The 13,740-nt window shown below is 44.8% G+C and overlaps 1 long non-coding RNA gene across 1 annotated transcript in view; it reads left to right on the forward strand.

The window, feature by feature from the left end:
- LOC139707828 (uncharacterized) overlaps positions 1 to 13,367 on the forward strand; it is a 175,081-nt gene extending 161,714 nt beyond the window's left edge. Inside the window, exons 2-3 of the long non-coding RNA XR_011709252.1 lie at positions 12,433 to 12,456; positions 13,206 to 13,367. This is a non-coding gene — a long non-coding RNA (uncharacterized lncRNA). The remainder of the gene's footprint in view (positions 1 to 12,432; positions 12,457 to 13,205) is intronic.
- Positions 13,368 to 13,740: the final 373 nt, after the last annotated feature.

A 13,740-nucleotide genomic window follows, 5' to 3' on the forward strand; every position in this document is an offset into this window, starting at 1 on the left:
CTTGCTCCCTGTCTGTTTCACAGTCGCTGTGACATTTAGAGGCCATACCTGTAGTAATTCACAGTGTTAGAACAGAAGGGGTGCTCAATACATTTCACACCTTCCTTTGTGTCTTCTTAGTGGAGACCTTTCAAGGTACTTTCTCTACCTGTGTCCAGGGTGATGGCTTCTAACAAAATGCCAGACTGCCACCATCAGGTTCAGAAAACTCATCCTGTCTCCATTTCCTGCCTTCTCCTTGGCATGTGTCTTCTGACCCATGCTTGTACTCTGCCTCCTGGTTTAGCTTCTTGAGACAGACACCCCTATGGGCAGACCACCATTGCTCTCCCATTGACCTTGGTGGCTGGTCCTGCCATCTTTGGGCAGGTATTGGCTATTCACCTGCCATTTTGCCTGATCCAGTCTTCCAAGGAAGCACATCCTCAGGAAGACATCAGCATCTGGGGTCCCTCTTTTATCTTGGAGGGATAATAGCACATTCATTTCCCTGAGAAGTTCAGATAGACCTTATTCCATAGCAAATGGGGGTGGGGAGGGGATGATTAAAGAATGTTGAGGGGAGCCGTGCTATCACTGTACATGTTTTCTTTTAAAGACAGTTCTGGAAGGGTTGAGGGAAGATAAAGAAATGGCCCTCTATCCCCATTCTTTGGATTAGGTACAAACATATAGGAAGTGGGGATTGAACCCAGGGCCTTGTACATGTGAAACAAGCACTCTACCAACTGAGCTATATCCCCAGCCCCTGAGAGGGCAGGTCTAAGAAGAAAACTTCAGGGAAATCAACAGCAGGAGAAACAGTGGGAATATAGAAGATAAGAAAGGGAGAAAGAGTCTTAAAAAGAAGGGATCAATGTAAAGCTTCAGAAGTTGAACAGATGGGGGGTGCAAAGGACATGGAGGATGAGAACACTCATCTCAACAGCTTGTAGTGACTGTCAAGTAATAAGTATAAAATGTTCAGGACAGTCCTGGACATATGCAGATACCTATCCTTTTTTTGTTTGTTGGCAATGGGGATTGAACCCAGGGGTGCTTTACCACTGAGCTATGTCCCCAGCCCTATCTATTTATTTATTTATTTTTTAATTTGAGACAGAATCTTGCTAAGTTTCTGAGGCTGGCTTCCAACTTGTGATCCCCCTGCCTCAGCCTTCAAGTCACTGGCATTACAGGTACATTCCCCAAGCCTGGTCCTAAGTCTTTGTTTAAGAATATATTGTCCTCAGAAGAGTAAATTAAATTTCATGAATACATGATTTTATCATAATGAAACTACTATACATAACTATCATGCTCTAATAAAAAATGTTTTGTCCTCCGCTATTCTGGAATCTTAGATTTAGGCATCCTTCAAAATATATAAGGCCTACAGTTTAATATGAATAATAAAGAAAATAAACAATGCCTTTGTAAAAAGCAGTCTCTCAGTGATAGTGTTTCTAAGTTGTTTAGTAGAATGTGAGCATGCACAAGAAGGGAAGAAAACAAATTACAATATGTGTAGAAAAATTATAGAAATTAATATTCCAAGAATTTTCATAAGGAGAATTGAACTAACTGTCCTGACCAGGAAGCCAGGAAGAGGAATACCTCTTGTAAGAAACATATTTTTGATAGCCTTTACTAACTTCCACATTCAATAGAGATAAGAGCATTGCTTAGTTGATGACTTCTGCAAACTTTAGTATGGACCATTTATGAAGTGAAATGATATTTTATGATGCTGTTTATTTCATGGCCATTATATCTCTGATTTCCCAGCACAGTTAAGCCATTCTTTGGCTAAAACAATCATTGGCTTTACTTGCATATTTCTTCCAACTTCTGCTATTGGTGTGTAGTAACAATAATAAGAGTGATTATAAAAAATGTTAATAAACAATAAGGCAGGTACTGTCCACTCATAGTGGAGGCTGTGCATAGCACTGGAGAAAGGCCTTGGAGAGTCCTAGTCATGGAGGTTCAGAGGTCCCGGGGAAGGGACAGGAGTGACCTATCCAAGTTACAGGGACCAGGGCACTCGTGGAGCTCAGGGATAATGGTAATCTACAAACCAATAGGAAAGTGTTCCAGTATTTTAACAACTTCTCTACAGTGATCACACTAGGTGAATATCTTTGATACCAGTGGGGTGGGTTAAAGTTACTTAGCCTTCAATTTTCAGCAGCATTAGGAAGGCAATAAAGCAGGTTGAATATGTTTCTTTTGTTCTCATTGTCATCAAACCTTTACTACATAACTAGAAATAGATCTTTGTCTCAGGAAGAAGAAGAGCTGAGGCTGTAGGGTCTTTCCCACTGAACACAGTTGTATCGGCTGCTTCCTTCTGACTGCCATATTGGGAAATCCTTGAATGCAAAGGCCAGCTTTGGATTCCAACACCTGGCCCTGGGCTAGGCATACTGAGGTGGTCAATAAATGTGTGTGGATGAATTAGAAAGCTTATTACTTATTCTTTCATGGTGTGGAACTCGTTGAAAACATAAAAATGTGCTTTCCACACCCTTCAATCTTTTGGCCCCTCAGTTTACATGCTGGGACACTTTGAGGATTTTTCTATCTCACAGTAAAGAGCATGTGATGCTTGTTCTCTAGCAGAGTAAGTGCACAGCAGCTCTGTTCAAAGTATTTTGGCATGCTCAGCCCCAAAATGCTTCCTAAAGGAAAAGCATTTGGGTCTTAAATAATCCCATGTCATAGAGTGAAAGAGAGAAAGAAGTTAAAGAGGCAGTAATGAAAATGTGTTCAGATAGAATTGAGAAGGGAAGAAATATCCTTGAGTATTCAGAGGTACACACACACACACACACACACACATATATATATATATATACATATATGTACATGTATACATATATATGTAATTGGTGACTAACAAAAAGAGAGGTGATCAAGGATAGGAATGAGAGAGAGAGAAAGAGAAAAAGCAAGCACCACATGTAAGAAAGCTGGGGGCTGGGGCCCTTCCTTGGGCGTATTTATATTCAGTGAGAACAAGTTTTCCTGAGCTCTGTAGCATGAATTTTTATCAGGACTCTATACTCATCTCTACTCAACTTCAATCACTTCACTCATATTAGGCAAACAATTTCTTGATGTTGAAATCAGTATGTGCTGATAGCTCTCGAGTCACAAGGCAAAATTCAAAAGGCGGGAGTCTCCATGGGAAAGGAAGAAAGAGAAGAAGATGCCAAACCAACTCAAAGTTTGTGTTCAGTCAAATGCAACACCTTTTTGTCACTCTTTATGACTTCAAAACACACACGTTCCCATGCAGAATTAAAAGCCTGACTCAAAAAGCTCCCTGTGCTTGCGTGTAGACTACACATCTTGTCTGAGTCAGAGCGCATCCTTCTGCAGGGGATGAGGGAGTTATTCCGGCACAGGAAGAGGACTTTTAATGAATAATGGTCCCAGTTATACTCATTCCATTCCAAAGCTGGAGTAGTGAGCCCTTGCTTGGAAAAGTGACCTATGAACATTGGTCCATGTAAGCTGGCTTATTGGCAGTCAGAACAGCAAGACCCTTGGTGGCTTTACCTAATTGCATGGCTCTTGTCGACTTGGAATAATCAGCAAGTGCTGATTATTGGAGGGGAATGGATGATATTAATCATGAGGAAGTTACCCTGCAGGGAGGTGGACAGAATATGTGCCCCCACAGGATGTTAGCTGGGATTTGGCATCAGCTCACTGGCAGTAACCGAGTTTCCCTCACTGTCTCACTCCTGCAAAATGCATAATGCTAATTATGAGCACTTGGAACCTACTGGTTCCTAGGGATTCATTAAAACAAGATGAGAGGAAACCCTTGAACAACATGGCTAGACAGAGTAGTGAGAGGCCCAGGGGTCAGGGCTGAGTTTGATGAGAAGCAGGCAGGTAAGGAGGAATTCATCTCTTGACCCCATGTGGCAAAGAACCTGAAAACGTGAGTCAGGAAGCTCAGTTTTCAGTTCATTTCTCATGATTACAGAATGTGTATTTTCTTAATTAAAAAAAATTACTGTGAAAATACTATAGAAAAAGATGGTAGATAACCTGTGAAGTCTCTAGTCTTAAAAATTAAAAAATATTTTTAATGAGTGTCCTCAAAAATCTCTCCAATTCCCCTTTAACATAATTGAGGACATTTTATTCTGAACCCTGCTATGGTAGAGTTTGCGACCATGTGGGGTTTTATTTTTCATTTTTTATTTGTTTTTTTTAGATATACATGACAGTAGAGTACATTTTGACATATTATACATACATGGAGTGTAAACTTACTCTAATCAGGGTCCCATTCTTGTTGTCGTACATGATGTGAGATTCCATGTGGTATATTCATATATGTACATCCAGAGTCGAGTCCTCAATCTTACTTAATTCTTTTTCTTTTACCTCCCTGGTCAACAGCCAGTTGATGGTATTTTCTACTTTGCCCTCCCTCCCCAAGTCTCCATACATATCCCCACCTCACTTATTTTTCTGTTTCTATGATTATCCATCCATCCATCCATCCATTCATCTATTCATTCTTTTCCAAGTTTCATTCCCAAAAGATTTTAAAACATTTTTCAACACATTTGCTATGTAACAGAATAAGAATAAAGACAACGGGAAATGGTAAAAAAAAAACACCCCAAATAAGATTTATCCTCAGGAATACTTACCAGAAGACTTGTAGAAATTATTAAAAGGTCAGTCACAGATATGGCACTAAATTTTCTAGCAGTCAGAGCAAATGGGAGAGAAGAGCCTGGCACAAGACTCTCAGGCTTCACAGCATAGACTCATACCAGATGCTAAATGGAAACAAGTTCTTCCAACTGTACCTCATTTCCCCCTCTCTCTGTCCAATGGCACTTGCTCCCTGCAAAACTATTTCCTCTCTATATTTGTTAATTCCAGAGGGGAAGCTAGAGTTATGCCCTTTGTCCATTGAGTAATGGGCTTAATGGGGACAAAAGGGCAGCTCCTAGACAAAGAGAGGTGCGAAGGCTAATGGTGCTTTTCTCCATGCAAGACTTGGCACCCAGGAGAAAGTAGAGAATTAGTGGTGGTTCCTCAGGAGCTGGATCCTCTTTCCTCCAGCGAGACCTGTGTGTCACCTGGGCGGGCCTTGGAAGCACTGGCGGACTCATTAGGGTTCTGCTGACTCAGGCTCTTCACCCATGGCCATCAGGATTCCCTGTGTGGGCCAGCTGGGTATCTCCTGTTTCCTGTTGAGATGCCCAAGCATCTAGAGACTTGCTGCCCGGGCATGAGGGACCCATAATTGCTTTGAAAACTTAGGGCCAAATGCTAGTCTCACTACTGCATTCTCAAACATCAGTTAGGTGCCTAAAATCAAACTTTTTCATTCTTCACCCAATTTGGAGATGCCAATATTATAATTACAGTCTGTAAAGCATTATTTGTTTGGAAGTCCCAGGCCCCATATATGCATCATAAGGAGCCCTTGACAAGACACCATCTTTTCCTGCTAATTCTCCTTCAGTCCACCCCTATTATCTGCTAAATTGAAATCACTTTTTTTTTTCAACAATATACTTCCTTCCACCTCCAAATCCTAAACCAAATCTGAAGTTTGATAAGAATTTGCTTACTCAAGTTACTGATATTTTCCCTTCTTATCCCAGTCTTACTGATGAGAGCAAATGGATAAAATAGGGCAGACTCTTCATAAAGGAGAATCAGGATGGCTGCCCTGTCTTTGGAATTCTAATTTATGAGAAAATATTGTTGCTGAATCTCCTTAAAACCATGATAGCCCTCAGCTCTGTGGAATTGGTCTCAGTGGGGCCAGCACAGGCCTGAGGCAGCAGAGAAAGGGTTTCTCTCCTTCCATCCTGTGACTCAGAGGGCAGGACTGGGCTGGGGTGGTGATGTGTCACTCTTATGGCTTCCCACAAGCAGGCTCTCCCACAGCTGGGCCTGCATGGTGTGCCCTTTCTCCCCAGCTCCCTAGACCGAGCACCCTGGCCTGCCCAAGTGTGTATACAAGTAAACCTCCCAACATTAAATTGAAGGGTTCAGAGGAGAGGAATGGGGGACGGTGGGAAACACTCCAACCTTGCCGTCTCTGCTTTCTCTCTCTTCCCTTTCCCCTGACGGGAACCTCCCAGCTACCCATAGGGAGGGTCGAGCATGTCCACAAGTTAAGAGGTGAGCACAGTCTCTCATCCATTCCTGTCTCCTACCCACAATGCAATTACTCTGCCCTCCTTTTCCCACAATATTTCCCAGTCTGGTTGGCTAACTAAACTTGAAAGGAAAAATGTGGCTCTCTGGGAGCCCCCATCTGATTGTTTTCTTGAGTTTCATGCTCCACTGATCAGGGGAAATTGCTTGTGTGACTAGAGACCAAAGGGTAACCGCCAACCAAGTGGGGTCTTGAGTCTGGACCATGGAGGCCAGTGTTTGGATCAGGGGTGAAGAGGTTATTGTGGTGGTTAAAAGGAAAGGCCAGAGGTGCATTATTTCTACAGCCCAGCTCCCAGCCAGGATGGCTTCCTGCAGATCCTGCAGGAAAAGAGGGTAAGATGTCTTGAGCCAGTCAAGTGTAAAAAATGGCCCTGTTCATCTGGTAGCACAGTATCTTGTTTGCTTCTGTCTCCTGAGTGGAGCTTATGAAGCTTGGTTTTTTGTCTTTGCTCAAATCTCTTGCAGTGGAGTGACAAGTGGGGCAGAAGCCTCAGCCGGGAACCTCAGATGTTTGTTGTGGGAGGTGGAGGCGTGGGTGCTGGCCTCAGTGAGGTTGCTTGTGGATGTTTGGGGTCTGGGTCTTTTTCCAGCAGTCTCCAGAATAGTCTCATGTAGCTGGATTTCATCATCAGGGCTGAGTATTGAACCAGGGTGACCCAGAGGGATTCCCACAGAGGAGTCCCCAGATTGGGGTGGTAGCCTGGACTAAGGCAGCCAAAGGGCCACCTTCCTTCTGCCACCTTCCATCTCTTCTGGAAACCGTTCCCCAACAAAGGACGCTTCCACGTCACCTCTGCCTCTGTTCTCTCTGGGGGTTTTGCTCATCCTAGAGTTTTGGGTGTGTTGTAATTAGAGGGAGATTTATGAACTATGTAATTCATTGTTTCCTTTGTTCTTGCAGAAGTATAATTTGGGGATTTGCGTGGTTAAATTCCATATTACACATGCCCATGCCACAGTTAGGAGCTTATGGTGTAACAGGACCAATTATAGGAGAATGTGACATTGTGACATAAGAATTGAACACTCCCTGGTGCTGCTAACCTTTCCTAAAAGAAGACTTCACCTGGCCCTTCTGGGGCCAGGCCATGGATGCTGAGACTCCACCTTGGCACATGTAATTCTGACTGAAGCTTAAGTTCTAGCTGGGATTATAGGTAGTGTCACAACTGGAAAACTTTAAAATTGTGGAAGCTGATTACAAGTTGACCAACTTTCAGGGCATAATAGGAGCCAGGAGTTAAGGAGTTTGAGGATATATATATATCCTTATTTTTCTATGTCAAATAAAATATATGTCTATTTTCAAATTTATGCATGCAGATACATAGAAATGCCTGGCCCTCAGTTGCCCAGCTTATGTGTAGGATTGGGTTACTGTAATCATCACACTGTTTTTCAAATTGAAATGAGAAACTACAAGTCACGTGTTAGTTTGCAGTTAACAAAATCATTTGAAACTACTATTGACACCTGAAACATGGCTATGAACCCTGAAGAAGAAACTTAAGCATATTTCCTGTGGCCCTCCAGCCCAGAGGAAGGAGCCCCTAGTCTGGTGGAGAACAAAAGCTCTCTGGCTAGAGTGAGGAATGGAGGCATCTGGGGAAGGACATGGAGAAACAGAGGAAAAAGAAGCATAGGTGACTGCATAGCAAGTCTGTTCTCTCCACCTGTGACATCGCTGGTGGCTTGGGGAAGAGGAATCCTTGGCCTGAGGAGCAAGTGAAGCAGCTCCACAGGCCCCAAGGAAGCCAGAATCCAGTGGGAGGAAGCCTGAGAGGAGCCTGGGGGTACAGGCAGCCCTGGGACCCAGCAAGAGAACCCAGAGGGCAGGCTGCAGCACAGAGGAAGTACAGGGAACATCTCCCCAGAGCCCCTGCTGTGGACAGCAGTGCCTCTGAGATGGGAGTTGGGCAGCGTGGGGGCAAGGCAGCTTGCTACCTTCAAGTATCAGCCACTGGCTCCTCGATATTGAGTCTTAATGAGAGCTATTAATATGATCCAAAGATGAGAGTTTCCTTCCCAGGAGTGCTGAGAAGACGAAGGAACAGGAATATGTCAATTTAGCAATAGGACACAGAGTTCACCACCCCAGGCAATCCATGCCTGACTCCACTGGCAGAAGTGCCAGAACGGCCCTCTTCCCAGTGGACGGTTGACCCAGCGCTGTCTCCAGGGGCTGCCTCCTGCCCAGTGGCTGGGCTGCCTGGGGGTTTTCCTTCCTCACAGGGAATTGCTAAAGTCAGGGTATTAATTCTACTGTTATTGACCCTCTTGGTGGCCTTAAGCTAGTTTAACAAACTAAAATGGGTTCTGCTGTTGATGTATATCTAGGAATAATAATGCTATTGTTATAGTGATTTTTAATCAGCAAGCATCCCCTAAGGCTCTCCGAGGAACTGTTGTTTTCCCGATTTAAATCCAATGAACAAAGAAAGAAATGTCTCTATGCTTTGATTCCTTGAATTATTAATTAGATGTACTATAATAAGACGCTTCACTACCATTTACAACAGTGGAGAAAGTGAGATGATAGGGCATTGAGATGGACCCTGTCATCGAGGGCCAGGTCAGTCTTTGTCAGGCAAGTCGTGGGTGCTTTGGAGAAGCCTTGGGGAGGAGAAGTACAGTACTTGGGGGCTGCACCTTCACTATTGCTATGCAGACTTGTCAAGAAAGCTTATTTTCTAAGCTGGAAAACAAAATACAATATTGCCCATCATTGAGTGTGCTCCCACACATCCAGCATTTCTTCATGTTCTTGATCCCACCACCCACCTATGAGGAATGCAGGGCAGGCAAGGGGAGGTGAGGTTAAAGGAGGGCTGAGGTCACTCTGGAGACAGCGGTCAGGTCCGACAACAGTGATGACGGTGAAGGTGATAATGACCAGAGCACTTAAGGTGCATACAGTGTTTAGCAATTCACAAAGAAGTGCCACATGCATTTCCTCCTCATCAAACTAGAAGACTTATTTGCAGTTATGTGTGGGCCACTGGGTTGGAAGGCAGGAAACCTTAGATTACGTCATGGAAAGTCACGTATGAACAAGCAAATTTATTATCACAGGGGAAACGTATCAGAATTTGCATCAGGTTTGAGTCCCTTGGACTCTTGGGATTATGAAAATGGAGCTTGCCCTCAATTTCATCTTGGACTGAAAGGGAAAGTTATATGTACCTGTAGTGATACATAACAAGAAGGCAAAGTAGAAGAAGTGACAGGAAAAACACTTGCCCCAAATATAAAGATGGCTGGGGGTAATGGAGGAAAGCTTTATGAAGACAGAATCTGAACTGCTTTTTAGAGGATGGCTTGGATTTCACTAGGAGAAGATGGACCAAAGTTATTCTAGGGAGAGCAATGTCCTGAGCAAAGGTATGGGGATGGAATCAGGGCCATTCTGAAGGAATAATGAGCAGCCCAGTTGGAATAGGTGGAACGCACAAGAGGAAGAGGGAAGTTCCAGTGGGTCAGCTGGAAAGGCAAGGGCCTGGCAGCCGAGGGTCTCAGAGACAGAGCAGATACGCACACCATTCCATTTTCCGATGGGAGATGAGCACAGAGACACCAAGGTCACCAAGCCAGGAAGAGGATCTAAGCAGTCTGGATCCCCAGTCCTCCTCTTCACCTCCATTGGCTCTCTTGCTGGGGCTCTACGACCCTTTCCTCACAGGACAGGGCCTCAGAGGCCATTATTATGCTTTGGGCCATGAGTAGCAATAACAACTCAAGCCAGCTTTAAGCTGGTTTAGACCAAAAAAGAAATGTATTACCTCACAGAAGTAGTTTGGTGGGTGCACACCTGTAATCCCAGCAGTTTGGGAGGCTGAGGCAGGAGGATCACAAATTCAAAACCAGCCTCAGCAACTTAGCAAAATCCTAAGAAACACAGTGAGACCCTGTCTGTATTTAAAATATAAAAAGGGCTGGGGACGTGGCTCAGTGGTTAAGTGCCCCAGGTTCAATCCCTGATTAAAAAAAAAAAAAAAGGTAGTTGTGAGGCCAGGGCTGATGAATCCAGCAGCACCACCGATCTTAGGGAGGCAGGGGTCCTACCTCTCTGCCCCACTGTCCCCAGGGCAGCTTCACCACAGCCTGGATGCTCTTTGCCTAGTCACCTCCCCAATTTCAACTCAAATGCTGAAGTACCTAAGGACACCTTCCTTGCCTCCCTGACGGGCCAAGTTCACTGCCCAAGGGTTTGAGGAACACAGGGCTCTCAGCCCTCTCAGCACAGCTGCACTGTCCCTCATGATGTGATCCTGGGATTAGTGCCATGCCTCCCCTTTAGACACCAACCTCTACAAGGGAAGGAGCTCTGTGTGTTTTGCTCACTATTTTATCCCCAGCACCTGCCACTCAAATATCTGTCAGATGAGTAAGAATAGTTCTGTAGGGGTCCTAGGAGCCCAAGAACCACAAATCAACACACAATGCAGCAACTTCCCACTGAAGACTTAACTCTCTGACCTTTGCTCTGTATGCTCTTTGCCTGTAAAGAGCATACATGTTGTAGCCAGAGCCAGCAGATTCTCATACTCTACAACCTTGAGATGTGATCTGAGCAGGCAGGAGCAGACAAGGAGAGGATGTATTCTATGGAGATGGAGAAGCTTCTGGGAGGTAAAGGGGCTGCTGAAGAAGTGGAGAGTCTGGAGAGAAAGTCAGTAGGTATAAGAAATAGGCCTTGGTGGTGTTTGATGTGATGTGAAGGATAAGGAAGGAGATGGTCTTAGGAAATCTCCTAACTTTCTAGCTTGGATAACTGTGCAGATGAATGGAGGTTCCAATCACTGGGACAGAAAACACTGGAAAAATGAAATTCTTCCAGGCAATATTCCAAGCTTGGTTTCATAAATTAGAGCTAATATGAATTCATCTCTGCTGTTTGTTTGCCTCCCTCATGCTGCCTTGGGCCCTCTGTCCTGCTTATCACAGACTTTCTTGTAGCTGACTTATTTACTAATATTGGCACATCCTTCTTCCTGGTCTGAAAGCTCAGAGATAGCAGGAGCCGTGTGCGTGCCTTTGTGGGCACATGTGTGTGACTGCACTCCCCCCAGCAGAGGATTGTCTTGTCCATAGTCAGTGGTGGATAAATATTTGCTTGACTGAGCAGAGCTGAAGCAATGTGAAGTTCAGATAGTCACACTTCTGTGAAAAAGTCATGTTCTAACCTTGCAACAGACAAAACTCCTGCCTCTCGGCTCCCCTCGCCTCCATTGTGACTTCCTTTAGTGGTTGCTTGCATGAAGAGTTCAGCCAGCGAGCCTCCTGGATATGGGATTAGAGCTGTGCAAGCCTCAGTCTGTCTGTCTGTCTGCCTGTCCGGGTGACTGTGCCTTTGGATGTCCTGGAAGAGGATGCATATATTACTCAGGAAGGCAGGGGTATATGCTCCCCACTTCCTTGTTAAAAGACCAGCCATTATTTTGGCAGATCTAAGGTAATATTCTGAAGGCAGTGGAGAAGCAGCTGGGGGACATTACTTGTAATTGTTTAATATTGTTATCACATTTGCTTACAAGAAAAGAGAGGCCACCCACCATCCATCAAGGGAGGGAATATTCATAGACAGCGATCATGGTGCTTGCTTTGGAATGTCATGGCAACCATCCCCAGCCTCTGACTTGATTACTTCTGCTAGCGTTCCTGGTCATAGCTGAGTTGTCTCATTAGCTTTAGTTTCTTCCATCTCATTTGTGGAGGGGAGGCTGACAAACAGCCCTATATAGGTTTTATGTTCCCTGCTCTGAAAAACTGACATTATTGAAGAAAGCTCTGCCTCTTATCTCTGTCCTTCTCGAGATGCAATCTACAGTCACATTCAGAGGCGTATAGGTCCTACCACGGGCCACTTAGGTGGGGCTCCACAGAGATGAAAGGATATTATGCTTGTTAACAGGTGAGAAAAGTGAACCCAGACAAGACAAGTGACTTATATTAAATCAAGTATCCTGGTTCAAATCCTGTCTCTACTACTTACTACCCAGTGAGCCATGTAACTCCAACTGTGCCTCAGTTTGCTCCTCTGTGAAATGGGGATAATAACAGCTTCCTTGTAGGGCTATTGTGAGAATGATAACTGAGGCGATGATTATAACCCTGAGTACATGTCCAGTACCCCGAAATAGAAATCATGACGTCTAAAGTCACAAAGGACTTTGCAGGAAAGCTAGAATTCAGACTCATGTCTCCTGACTCCTGACTTCTCACTCTGCTCTGTTTCAGGAAACAGGCTGGGAACTCTCGCAGGTGAGGATATTTGTTATATCTGATCAGGAAATGGTTTTACTTAGTTTTGTGCCCAGAGACCAGCACTGTACAGGTTGCAGAGTGATACCAGTATGAGCTGGTGGGCCTTGGGACTTGCCCCAAACCAAGGTCTCTAGCATTTTCAGAAACATCTGCATCCTCCCAAGGAGGATTGGAGAAGTAAATGGCTCATACAGTAAGTTACAAATAAAATGGCCAATTGAAGTACATGCTTAGCAAGCAGGAGGCCCTGGGTTCTATCCCTAGCACCACCAAATAGTGAAAAATGCCAATGTCAGTGTGGAGGACTCAGGGTGTTTTTAAATAAAGATGAAGACTACCCCATATAGGTATAAGCAAACCTAAGTGACCACTGTGTGCCCTGGGAAAGGTGTCATGGCTTCAGAACAATGATGGATCATGACACTTCAACTCCAAAAATGCTCAGTGGCCTCTTTCCCTGGGATGGGAGCTACGTCCATCCAGAGGGTCAAAGGCTCGAAAGGCAGGTGAGATTTCTGGTGTCGGAGAAACTTCACTGAGGAAAAGCTCAGTGTGTGGTGTGACTTAGGAGTCCCAGCCCAGGTCCTTCACAACCAGAAACAAAGGTGAAGAGAGCCCAGTGGAGTGGTCCAGAGACCTGCAAGGAGCTGCCCCTGGTGCAGAAGTCCAGTTTTGCTGTGTAGGGAGACGCTGGGAGTTCTTGGCTTTGGCTTTGGCCCTTTTCATAAAGCTCTCCCTCCTAGCAGGTGAGAGAAGTGGAACAGGATGCAGCTGCTGGGATGTTCAGCCAGAAACCCAAAGACATCGCACAAAAGAAAGCTCGCGGGGCCAAGCTAGAGGATGGGGCAAGCCTGCGATTGCCAGGTGCTCTGTGAACCTGCGGCCTCCCTGAAGATTGAAAACGCAGCATTAGGGCTGCTGCAGCCTCCTGCCTACCTCCCGCCTTGGTGGCTGCCGAGGGTCTTGCAGTCTTAGTGGCTTTTTCTGGCAGGTCAAGAAATTATGCAGTGTGCCTGAAGTCAGGCTTGTCATTATTAATGTTAGCAGCAGCTAACCTTTGCAGTCGTCTGATGTTTTTTATAAGCATTTTCTCATTTAATTTGTACAATATTCTTATGAGGCAGGTACTTTGATTTCCATTTCACAGAGACAATGGAGTTTAGAGAGGCCAAATAACTTACCCAGGGGCAGAGTTATTAGAGCATGAGCTAGGTCTTCCTCCCAATACTGTCATATGCACACACACACACTATCAGTGTCATATAAATAGCTAACCTCAAC

The sequence above is a fragment of the Marmota flaviventris genome, chromosome 12, assembly GCF_047511675.1.
Source record: "Marmota flaviventris isolate mMarFla1 chromosome 12, mMarFla1.hap1, whole genome shotgun sequence".
Taxonomy (NCBI): domain Eukaryota; kingdom Metazoa; phylum Chordata; class Mammalia; order Rodentia; family Sciuridae; genus Marmota; species Marmota flaviventris.